This window comes from Lactuca sativa, chromosome 1, assembly GCF_002870075.4.
Source record: "Lactuca sativa cultivar Salinas chromosome 1, Lsat_Salinas_v11, whole genome shotgun sequence".
NCBI classification, from domain to species: domain Eukaryota; kingdom Viridiplantae; phylum Streptophyta; class Magnoliopsida; order Asterales; family Asteraceae; genus Lactuca; species Lactuca sativa.
Window position 1 is genome coordinate 18638710 of NC_056623.2, and position 12517 is coordinate 18651226.

The 12517-nt window shown below is 31.1% G+C and overlaps 1 long non-coding RNA gene across 2 annotated transcripts; it reads right to left on the reverse strand.

The window, feature by feature from the left end:
- Nucleotides 1–999: 999 nt before the first annotated feature.
- Nucleotides 1000–5146, reverse strand: LOC111915711 (uncharacterized). 2 transcript variants are annotated; one of them, XR_002858235.3, is made up of 5 exons: nucleotides 4941–5146; nucleotides 4750–4861; nucleotides 4567–4661; nucleotides 4416–4471; nucleotides 1002–4321 (listed from the first exon to the last, which is right to left on the reverse strand). It is a non-coding gene; the product is annotated as an uncharacterized LOC111915711 (long non-coding RNA). The 2 variants fall into 2 exon arrangements; XR_002858234.3 differs by having other exon boundaries at nucleotides 1000–4321; nucleotides 4750–5145.
- Nucleotides 5147–12517: the final 7371 nt, after the last annotated feature.

Here is a 12517-nt window from a genome sequence, read left to right on the forward strand (position 1 = left end):
GCTGCCTTGTTTACACGTCCTCCTCCTGTATTACTTGGTGCATCTACTTGATTAATCCACATCCATTTGTAAAAAAGCAAAAAAGATGATATTACACTTTCTGTAATTGTTTTTCTGTAAAGGGATATATCATCGTATATGCAATTCTTTTGTATCTTTTAGCATCCAAATCTTGTTTTAAGAATCAAAATAGCTAAGTGTGTGTGTTTCTTTTTGAATAATGAGCTTAATGGGTTGAGCACTTATTGTGGACAGAATGTCAATACATTCAGACCTAAATCTTCACAAAAATATTGGATTTTATTAGGGTTCCTAATTTCAAGTCTGATGTGGATATGGTGAAATTTTTTGTTAGAGTATAAGTATAAAATGGTCATTTACTTGTGTTCACTTTATCCATACAGACATCTTTATGTATTTGGCCACTTTATCAGCACTTAAATGGAAATTAAAAAAAAAATACACCCAAGAAAAATTTCCGCTTACAAATTGAAAGTAGACTTCACACTTGGTATGAGTCAACTGTTTGAAACATGACTTTTGGTATGCATCTTTTCCTGATAAAGAGAACTTAAATCAACAGCGAAAAACTAATAAGGTCTTAAAAAAATGCATTCTAATAATGATTAAAAAAAGAACAAATTACCTCATGTTCAAAAAGCACTCTGGATGAAAAAAAAAATGTCCCCATGCAACCCAAACAATTGTTGTAACCAATGTCACAGTTGTAACCACGACATACATTGAAATTAAGATATGTATAGAAAGATTAAATGAAGGTTATATCATGTTTTTAGTAACAAAAAGATAATAAGTACATATATCCCATGGGTACATATGGAGGGTACTGCATTAGTTCCTCACTAATGAATCCTCCAACGGTTGATATCACTACAGTAGCACCATGAAGTAGTTCATCCCAATTTACATAGAAAACATTCCATGCAAACAAACCTAAAGTCAATATAACGATGGAATGGAAGGAGTTATATTCAGTGGTATTTTAGGTATTTAATTTAGTCAAAGATTTTCATCAAACTATTTGTCGAGTTGAACACACTGCGGAAGTAATATTGAGGGTATTTTAGGTATTTGGTTTAGAGTCAAAAAAATTATCAAGTCAAACACATTTTATTTATAGCCAATGATAATTATAGGATACAGGGCCGTTCCAAACATAATTGGGGCCCGGGGCGAGAAGGAAAAAAAAAGGCCCCTATAATACATAAATTCCATCAACATTTTTATAATAACTCACTAATTAAAAAAATAGATGTACTAGCATCTTAATATAACAATTTTCGTTACAAAATCCAAAATATTAAAGAAAAATACTTTTTCTAGCTTTTTGAGATGCAAAATCATTAATAATATCTTCAAGATTAATCTTGTCTAGCATGTCCTTCTCTATACATAAAATTGCCAAGTCGTTCAACCTTTCTTGTGACATCGACGACCTTAAGTAATTCTTCAATAACTTCAACTTTGAAAAACTCCTCTCTGCAGATGCAACAGTTACAGGAATAGTTAATAGGATTCTATATGCAATAAAAACATTTGGGTAACAATCCTCAACTTTAACAAATTCTAGAATTTCAACTGCAGATTTAATATCATTAGGAAGAGTCTTTTGCAAAAATTTTAATTCGGTAAAAAGATCATTTGAATCCGCATCAAAAAAATTGTCATTAGAAAAGGTATTTGAAAACTTTATACAACACTCTTTAAGCTTATTTTCATCCAATGACTTTAAAATCTTTGAATCATATAAAAATCCAAATATACTTTCAAAATATTTTAATTGTTCAAATCTAGTATTTAATGAAACAATTGCAACATCCACAACAACATAAAAGTAATGAATCTTAAAATACTCTTCCGGTGATTATATTTCTTCTTCTTCGCTATCACTTTCATCAAATTGTTTTTTTCTAGTGACATTACGCCTATGTGGAAATGTAGGTTCAACACCCATTTCTAAAGCAATTGTTTTAGCAATATTTATGCTTGAAGCGAACCCTTCATTTCTAAACTTCTTAAAAAATGTCATTACATTTTGTAATTGGTTAATAGTGGCATCAATACAAATAGATTTAGATTGCAATTTTTTACTTACCATATTAATAGCAAATAAAATTTCATACCAAATAACCATACTAAGTAAAAATTCAAAACTCTTAATAGCTTTAACTAAACTTTTGGCTTCACTTTTTGATTTTGGATCATCACATGATTTAGCCAAGTTTAGCAAAGCTAATCATATTTGAGGAGCTTGGAATCTAATAGCTTTGACACTTTTAATTCTACTTTCCCAACGAGTATTACATAAAAACTTTATAGTTAAAGTTGGAACATTATCCAATAATACTTTCCATCTTTTAGTAGAACTAGAAAATAATGAATATAAGCGTTGAACAATACCAAAAAAAGAAACAGCTTTACGACAAGAAAGTGTCATGTCACAAACGGTAAGGTTTAGACTATGGCAAGCACATGGCATATATAAAGCTCTAGGATTAATTTCAAGAAATCGTTTTTGAACCCCTTAGTGTTTTCCTTTCATGTTAGACCCATTATCGTATCCTTGACCCCTTACATCATTCACATCAAGATCTAACAATTTTAATGCATCTAATAACTCATTAAAAAGTCCCAAACCAGAAGTATCATCAACTTTTAAAAATTCTAAAAAATATTCATTAACTTGTATTTTGTTAGAAGACAAATTCACACATCTTACAATTAAAGTCATTTGCTCTTGATGACTCACATTCGGATTACAATCAAGAATTATAGAAAAATATTTAGCCTCTTTAATTATTTTAATGATAGAACTTCTAACCGTGTGACCTAAAAGAGAAATAAGTTCATTTTGAATTTTGGGGCCAAGATAATGATGATGAATTTCTTGATTTTCTATGCGTCTAACATGATCTTGCATTATGCCATCAAATTCCACCATCATTTGTATTGCACCCAAAAAGTTACCATTACTATCTTCATAAAGTTTAGAGTTAGAATCTCGAAAAGCCAAATTATATTTAGATAAATATTTCACAGCAGCAATTATTCTTCTTAAAACTTGCCTCCAATGCTCTTTTTCCTTTAAAATTTCTTGTTGTAAATCTTTATCAATAGTAAGGTTTTTATTCAATCTTTGTTTTGCTTCATTCCAAGAACTCATACAACTCAAATGTTCATTACTACTTTCATGTTCTTTAAGTGGAACACTAAGGGTGCGTTTGGTTGTGGAAAATTGTTTTCATTTTCTATGAAAATGTTTTTAGAAAATAGGGTTGGGTTTTCATTTCCAATTTTCAATGAAAACGCGTTTGGTTGGAACGGGTGGAGTTTTCATTTTCCATCTTAGAAATTTGTAAAACTGTAAAAATCACTTTTCTAATTTACATACAATTTGGAAAACTGAAAATTTTCATTTTTTTAGAAAACTTTGGAAAACTGAACGAACCAAACACGTTTTCCAAATTTCCGTTTTTCTTGGAAAACTTTCCTAGACAACTGGAAAATTTTCCACAACCAAACACACCTTAAGATGTTTCCAATCATTATAACCTTCATTTGCTAAAAAAACCTTTTTGATTATTAGATTTAAAAAGTTTACAACAAAAACAAAAAACTTTATCCAAAAACTTTGAGTAAACTAGCCATTTCCGATCTCGTGTCTCTCCATTATTTAATTTTTGGGTATAAAAAACATAAGAGAAATGTCTAGATAATGTATCTTTAGGAAACACAAGACTCATTTCCCTTATTGGCCCTTTTTCAATTAGAATATCTCTTGTTTTATTATCAAGAACATTCCAATTTCTAGGGTCATAAATATCTAAAGGATTATTAAAATTAGCATCATCACAATCATTAAACAAATTTTTATCATCATGTTCATTTAACACATTAGTATCATCACGTTCATTTGACACATTAGTATCATCACAATCATTTGACACATTAGTATCATCACGTTTATTTGACACATTAGTATCATCACGTTTATTTGACACATTAGTATCATCACGTTCATTTGAAACACTAGAAGAACCAATTGGTTTCAGTTTAATGAACTTATCTAAAGACCCTTTTTGTTTCAATTTAGATTCTTCAGCTAATTTTCGTTTTTTTCTTTTTTCAGCTCCTGATAAGTGTTTTTTAGGAAACATTATAGTAACTAGTAAGGAAAGAATACACCTGAAAATCAAAAACTTTGATGATGTTTTATGGTTGAATCCAAATGGTGCTTTTCTGTGGAAGGCTTGAATCTACCAGGCCCGTATCAAAAACTTTGATGATTTTTTTTGTTAATCTACAAACAATAAAAAAAAATCAGAAACTTTGAAGAAAGGTTAACAAAAAAACAGATTGCTATTGGTAATTTGAAAGCAACGCAAAAACTTTACCTCAATAAACTTTGATTGGCAGTATGACCAGAAATCAGCTGTTAACAAAATTTGGGCTGCAGACAAACAAAAATAAAATATTTTCAGCAACTTGAATAAGAAAAAAAAAAACAGCAAGTATCGTCAAAACTAAGAAAAAAATCGAACTCACCATAATGAAATTAGACATTCAGACTTGTAGATTGCTTGTGAGTAGTAGAAATGTCTAAAATCAGATTTTTGAATCACAAAGTTACAAAGATTGGGCTGCAAACAAACAAACATAATTTTTTTTACACTTGCAATCAGTGAACAACTACCAAACAAAAAAAGATTGAAAGAAATTTGGTGTTACCTAATGAAATCGGACTCAAAATCTGGGAAATTGGAGCGAATTGATAATGAAACCGGACTCGCAATCGTGTATTAGCCTTGCAATAGAGTTACAGAGTCGTGATTTCAGAAGCCTTCCAAGAAAGAATTGAAGCAAAAAAATCAGAATCAGAGCAGAATTGAGTGATTTGAATTTTGAGTCGAAGCCGTGACCTGGTGTAGTATGCAGTAGGAATGGACGAATTCGGTAATAGCGGATTAATAGAGTCGTAACTCGTGAACGTGATTAGGTCTCCCGCTTGAAGAAGAAGAAGACTCATTGCAACGTTCAAATCAGACGCACGCTTGCGTCTCGCGAGGTGAGTCTACGACGTTTCAGTTTTCCATATCATGTGTATTCTCTAATTGGCGCCTAGGTATCCTGCAATCACGCTTCTAAGTTTTGTTGGACTAGGTTCTACATTTGGACCGCTAATATGGAGTTTGAATGGAGTTTTGTTGGGCTTATACATTAAGAATGCTTTATACTTATATCATCCAAAAATAATTCAGATATATATAACAAAGCCTATAAAAATTTTGGGCCCCCTTAAAAGATGGACCCTGGACGGTCGCCCCTATCGCCCACCCTGGGACAGCCTGATAGGATATACTTCTCGACTTCTTTATACATTTATAAGCAAATGAAAATTATTATTTATATTTACTCATGACTTCACACCCTTGTACTCACTTATAAGTTTATAAATGTTTTTTACATGATTTTTATAAAGTATAGTTTTTTGCATGAATCATAAAATAATACAAAAAAATACAATGTTTTTTTTATTAAGTCAAACACATTTTATTTATAGCCAATGATAATTATAGGATATACTTCTCGACTTCTTTATACATTTATAAGAAAATGAAAATTATTAATTCTATTTACTCATGGCTTCACACCCTTTGTACTCACTTATAAGTTTATAAATATTTTTTACATGATTTTTATAAAATACAATTTTTTGCATGAATCATAAAATAATACAAAAAAGTACAATCTTTTAGTCGTAAAATATTAATTGAAGAATCATGAAGAAATACATAAAGAGTTACAATGTATAAATAAGCAGACCTTTGTTATTTATCATCATTCCTATACAGAGGGGCAAAATGGTAATTTACTCACATATCAATAGTTTAGTCGGTCCAAAAAAGATACAGTCTTTGTGTATAAAGATTAAAGCACTATATCAAGACAAACATTGACACCATTATCCATTCAACCACTATCTATACATAACTTAATGAGAGAATAAAGAAACAACCCCTCAATAATCCTTACAAAAAAAACACTACAAGAAAAAGTTGAATAACTATGAAAATTTGCTACGAAAGTAAAATCCGTAGTTATTCTGCAACGGATTATGCTACGGAATGGTTTTTCGTAGCTATTTTGCAATGGAACTTGCTACAGAATTATATTCCGTAGGTAATATTTGAATAACTATAGAATTTTGCTACATAATTAAAAACCATAGTTATTCTACTATGGAATATACTACAAACTAATTAGACGTAGGTATATTTGCTACGGAATTAGCTAAAGAATTGCATTCTATAGCTAATATTTGAATAACTATAGAATTTTGCTATGCGATCGGAGTCCGTAGTTATCATGCTACGGAATTTCCTATAGAATTATAAGGCATAGTTATTTTGCTACGACTGTTGCTACATATTAAAGTTTGTAGCTACTTTGCTACATAAATTGTTACGGAATCAAAATCTGTAGCTATTTTGCTATAAAATTTGCTATTGCGTCTAAGTTCGTAGCTAGCTTGCTACGACATTTCTTATGGAGTCAAAATCCGTAGCTATGTCGCTATAGAATTTGCTTCAAGATCATAGGTCATAGCTATTATACTATAATATATAAACCATAAATATTATACAACACAATTTTCTGGTATGCAATTTTAAATGTTTGGAGGTTTCTCAAGTAAAGTTTAAACCCTTAAAACCGAAATTTCGAATTGCATTAACTAATTACTTAATTAAAAATTATTTTTATATTTTATACATTAAATAAAATATTAAATAACCAATATAAAGTAAAATACATTTTAGACCTTAGACCGTTTTATGGTTTTCAGTATTCAGTATTTACGACTCATAATCCTCACTAATTCACAACTCACATCTAGGAAACCGATTCAAGGAAACCAAAAAACCCATAAACCGAAACCGTTCCCACCTCTAATATTTAAGATTGACGCATTTCTTAAATTGTGAGTCCAGACTTTAGTAGCAACCACTTTGCATTTGAGGTAAACAAGAACCGCCAAAATCTTAGAAATAGTTTGGTGGGGGCTGGTCACATCCCGTTTGTTCGATCCATTGTTGTGCGTTCCGATGCGCATTGGACCACGACTGAACCTCTTAATAGAAAATAGAGTTGTGCATGGGTCGGTTTTGGTCCCAAACCCAACCCAACCGCTTTCTTGTTTTTTAGAACCTAATAGGATCGATTTCTGGTCGGTTCAGTTTCTCGGGTTTTGAGGTGGGTTTGGACAATTTTTCGGTTTCTTGAGTTCAACCCATACACTGATCATAGGTTATGGGTTTAGCCCATGAGTTCTGGGTTCCAATCAATTTTCCATAAATGAAGCAACAAGTTAAATACTTCAAAAAACATCAAATTGAAGTCAAATGTATTCTATATTAAGGGTATTTTTATCATTTAAATAATTTCAATCCATTCAATCGTCTTTTCAACTATATTAAGCTACACTTTCGACTTAGGATTGAGATTCGATAAGTGTCTTTTACCAGTTAATATTTTTTTAGCATCTTATTACTAAGACGTTTATTTTGTTCATGTAAGTTTATTTTTAATTTTTAATTTATTTTATAATAGGATCATGACGAAAAGATGTTTCAAGTTGAAAAAGCTAAAGTTCATGTATGTTTATTTTTAATTTATTTTATAATAGGAACTTAAAAAAATATTGTATAAAATATATACTAATGCAACTATAACATTGTAGGATTTGTTTGTGTCTCGACGTGTTGATTTGGCACTACTAGGAGAGGAGGTTCTTGAAAGCAAGTTGTTGTTGGAGGACATGATTGCAAGAAAAAAGTTTATGGGTTTGGATCATATGACAAGTCCATTTTTCTTGAAAACTCTTCACAAATATGCATTTCACTAGATACTAGTTCGGAAAATCATCATCTCTATTCAAAGATCCAGAAACTAGAGGAAACCATACATAAACAAAGGATGGAGTTGGGTGATGTGAAAAACATGGTCAATGATATGAGAAGCACAAATAATTAGTGATATATTTTTTATTGATTGCATGTTTAGGATTTCTAGTTGAGTTTGACTATTAGATTAATTAGGTTTAAACCCGTGGAAACCATGGTTTAAAAAGAAAAACACTATTGATGCATATGATAAATGAAGAAAAACATCTTAATTCACATTTAGCAATGAATGCATAGATTCCAAAATTCTGTAGAAATAGAGGACTAAGGTAAGAAAAGTGAATGTTATTTTTTGATTACTATTAAGAGAGACAACACAACCTTAAAATTTAGAATTGAATCAAAGAAGAGTTTTGCACACATGATGTCATTGCCTATTGGTTGGTTGGTTAAAACCCAAGACATAAAACAGTTTTTCCAAGTAGCATCAAGTTTAAATTTACTTAGAAGTTATAAGAGCAAATAATTAATGAAATAATAGAAAAAAACACAAGCCACCACACACATGTAAGCGTCTTAGTCAAAAACATAAAATAACACCTTATAATGATACAAGTTAAGACTCATCTCATAAACTTCGCATGTAATTAATGAAATAATAGAAAAAAAAAAGTATTTTCACATGCTATAAGTGCATTTTTGGTGGTTTATGTCCTCAACATCTTATAATGATACAAGTTACGAAAATCAGTTCTTTCTATTGCTTTCTCAAACCAGTGATTTGTTTGCTTTTACCGAAAACATCTAACAACTCAAAGTTGATCTCTTTGATCAACCAACAGTTCGCTATAAAATGTTCAACTTTTCCAAATCTTCTTTTGGTCTTACAACCAAAAGGGGTCTGGTACATATGTATCCTAGATATGTGAACCGATATGTCAACCCTTTGTGGGTACATTAATGAATCAAATAGTTTCTTTGGATCCTAGTATTATGATATCTAAAAAATGAAAATAGGTTGCACTCTATTAAGATGTCATGTCCCTTGAGCACATAAACAACAAAATTATAGATTTGTTCAAGAAAATGCTTCATGCAGGCATTTTATCATACACTTAGTGTGCATGTAAATTTAAAAATTTGTTCAGAAAACCAAGCTTGTGCAAATGATATTAAATGGAATGCTGAAATATCATAACAAATAAATTGTTATTGATATCCGCTTTAAATTCTTGTTGAGCGCTTCAACTATGAACACGTTAATGATGACAATTTCGATAATTCGACTGCCTTTTACTATTGAAATCAATGAAACCAATATACTTCAACTATTGGATTCAAATGATTTTGTTGTAATATTTGTGAATTTAAAACAAATAGATCAAGGGTATAATGGGTCGTTTTCATTCCTTGAGGAGGAATGAGAAAAAAAAAGGGGAGGGGGTACAATGAATCAAAAATGTGCACAAAATTGGCTCGGCTTTGCAAACTATAAAAAAAAAATACAAAATTGCAAAAATAGTCCTTGTGATATGCATTTTTTTGGGTTTTAGTCCAAACCCCGACTTTTTTGGATTGGTGGTCCTTTTGGACTAGTTTGTATGTAAAAATGGTCCCTGTGAAAATCGAAATGACTAAATTGCCCTCTTGATATATATTTTTTATATTTTTTCTATTTAATTTAATGTTTTATTAATAATAAAATGTCTCTCTCTCTCTTTCTCTCTCTATTTGCATATGGAGTAAACAACAATTTTGTCTAACTTATGAAAATTTTATGTCTTCTTCTTATACCCAATCACCACCTCCATTGCGGTTGTTGTGACCACCAGACACCACCCAACACCACCTAGAGTCGTGACCCACCACCACCGATACCCACCTTATACATCTCTCTCTCTCTCTCTCTCTCTCTCTCTCTCTCTCTCTCTCTTTCTCTCTCTCTCGATTAAAAATCACCACCGTATACAACCCTCATTCTTCCCTACCCTCCCTCTCATTGAGCTCACCGGAAAAAACGATAAAACAAAGCAGCAGAAGCCGCCGGAGTAGCTCCTGCCACCATCGTTTCCGCAGTTGTGAACCACCATCGTCATCAACTGTTGCTTCCTTCGGTCGCCCCTGACCAGCCCTGTCACCTCTTGCGACCCCTGTATGTCCAATTTTCCCCTCATTATTTTCGTTTTCCTTTTTGATCGATTAACAGTCTTGGATGAGGAAGAGCTGGTCTCTGATTTCGATTATACCTCCTCTGATGTCGTCTACTGGTGTTATTGTTGTTAGGCTACTTTGTGAGGACTCCATTTTACCTTCGTTATCTGTGCATAACCAAGATCTGATTTTGCCTTCGAATTCAAAGCTACAAGGGGTTTGTTGTTAAGAACCAGAAGTTGGTTTGTGGAGTTAAAGTACTATCCATGAGTAGTACCCAGTTAAAAATCTTGGATTTATCTAATCAATTTGATTGAGGCCTTCATCACTTTTGTTTTATGAACATAATTAATGTTTTGGGGCTGCAATCATGTTCTTTGGTTGGAGAAGATGAATTGGGAAATGGTTTCGTATAGGCAGTAAAGAGAGAGAGAGAGAGAGAGATCCTTTATTATTTTTTAATTGTTAAAATAATTAAATAAATAGTATTAGATTTTAAAATAATGAAAGAAAATGAAAAATAAATATCCCAAGGGTATTATAGTCATTTCAATTTTCACAGGGACCATTTTCACATACAAACTAGTCCAAAATGACCACTAATCCAAAAAAGTTGAAATTTGGACTAAAACCGCAAAAAAATGCATACTACAAGAACCATTTTTGTAGTTTTGTCAAAAAAAACAAATTTTCCAGAAGCCCGCTAAAAATATCATACTAACCAACACTTTTATAGCTAATCAAAAGTATAAAACACTACCAAGCAATCAAAGCAAATCTCAAATTAGAATCTTAAAACTTCATATTCAAACAAATAAAAACAAAAACTAAGAAGACTTTACCATGTTCTTCTTCATGATTAGTTTGAGAACCTTCACAACCGTTTTTCCATATTTCTTAAAAAAAAATCCTAAAAGTACCAAACAAAAGGATTAAAATTGATGAGAACATATGGTTTACCGGTAGAAGATTCCATCATTATCACTTGATTATCGAGCCACCAAGTCCTAATTTTAAGACCTTACAGTCTGTTGATATAGATATAGCTGAGAAAATTGTATTCACGATTCAAAAAATCTACCTTATTTCGAAACACCATCAAAACAATTATTGAGGAAAAAGAACAATCGATTCCCATCACCAAAAAGCAAAACTGGAAGATGATGGATGAATACCTTTATATTGAAACTTGAAGCCATTGTGAGAACGAGAGTTTCGAGTGAAATATTTTGAGAATAGAAAGACAGACTCATTACAGTATTAATATAAGCCAATATTAGGGTTTAAGAGAGAAAAATAGAGAAGAAAGATTGAAGAGATTATGGATCGTTTCAAGTTCAACTATATATATATATATATATATATATATATATATATATATATATATATATATATATATATATATATATATATATATATATATATATATATATATATATATCAATTAGTTGCTAAATTAAAGTGATTCAAAATGAAGGATCTTTATGCAGATTATAAGGCTAGCCAAATAAAAACGAATTAAGAGAAGGGTAATTTTGTAATTTAATTTTCAAGGAAATTGAGAGGGAAAATAATTTTGGGGAGGCCTTAAGGAAAAGACACGTGTCAAGTTAGTACTCTTTTATTATAATAGGGGATTTGATTGGTGTTTTGGACAATGTGAAATTTTATTTGATGATAAACTATGTTTTTATTAAGAGTTTATGTAATTTCTTTTACCGTTTAATGCAATTTCATAATGTTGATTTTGTTATTAATTTTCTTTGGAAAAAGTCAAGTCATTTTTGTATTTACTTTAATTAATTATGTCACATTTTTGTAGTTGAATTGTTATGGATGTTGCTATGAAACGTATTCCGTCACATTTTTCTGCAACAGAAGTAGGTTGTGGTAAATTTACTACAACATATTTGATACATCGTAGTAAATTCACTATGGAATGTTTGCTACAATATTACTCATACTTGATTTGCTACGAAAATTAGCTACGGGGCTAGTTTGTAGTTAATTTGTAACAAAATTAAGTCATAGTAAATTTACTACGGAGTACTAGCTACGCCACTACCCATAGTGGATTTGCTACAGAAACTAGCTACGAATTTAGTTTTTAGTTAATTTGCGACAGATTTACTACGAATTGGGGCGTAGTTAATTCACTAAGGACATGCTACGGAAATAAATTATAGTTAATTTGCTACGACGTTGCTACGGATATAGTCCATAGCAAGTTTTCTACGAAATAAATCCATTGTAAATTCCGTTGCGACGGTGCTACGGATTCCGTAACGAACCTTTACTAACGAAGAATTTGCCTACAGAATGGATCCGTAGCAAATTCTGTCGCTAATCGATTTCAACTACGGAATATTGTTGGGGTGCAACGTTATTCATGATTGACTTTGCAAATTTTTAACTTTTGTAAAACCCACTTGCATGTGGAGTAT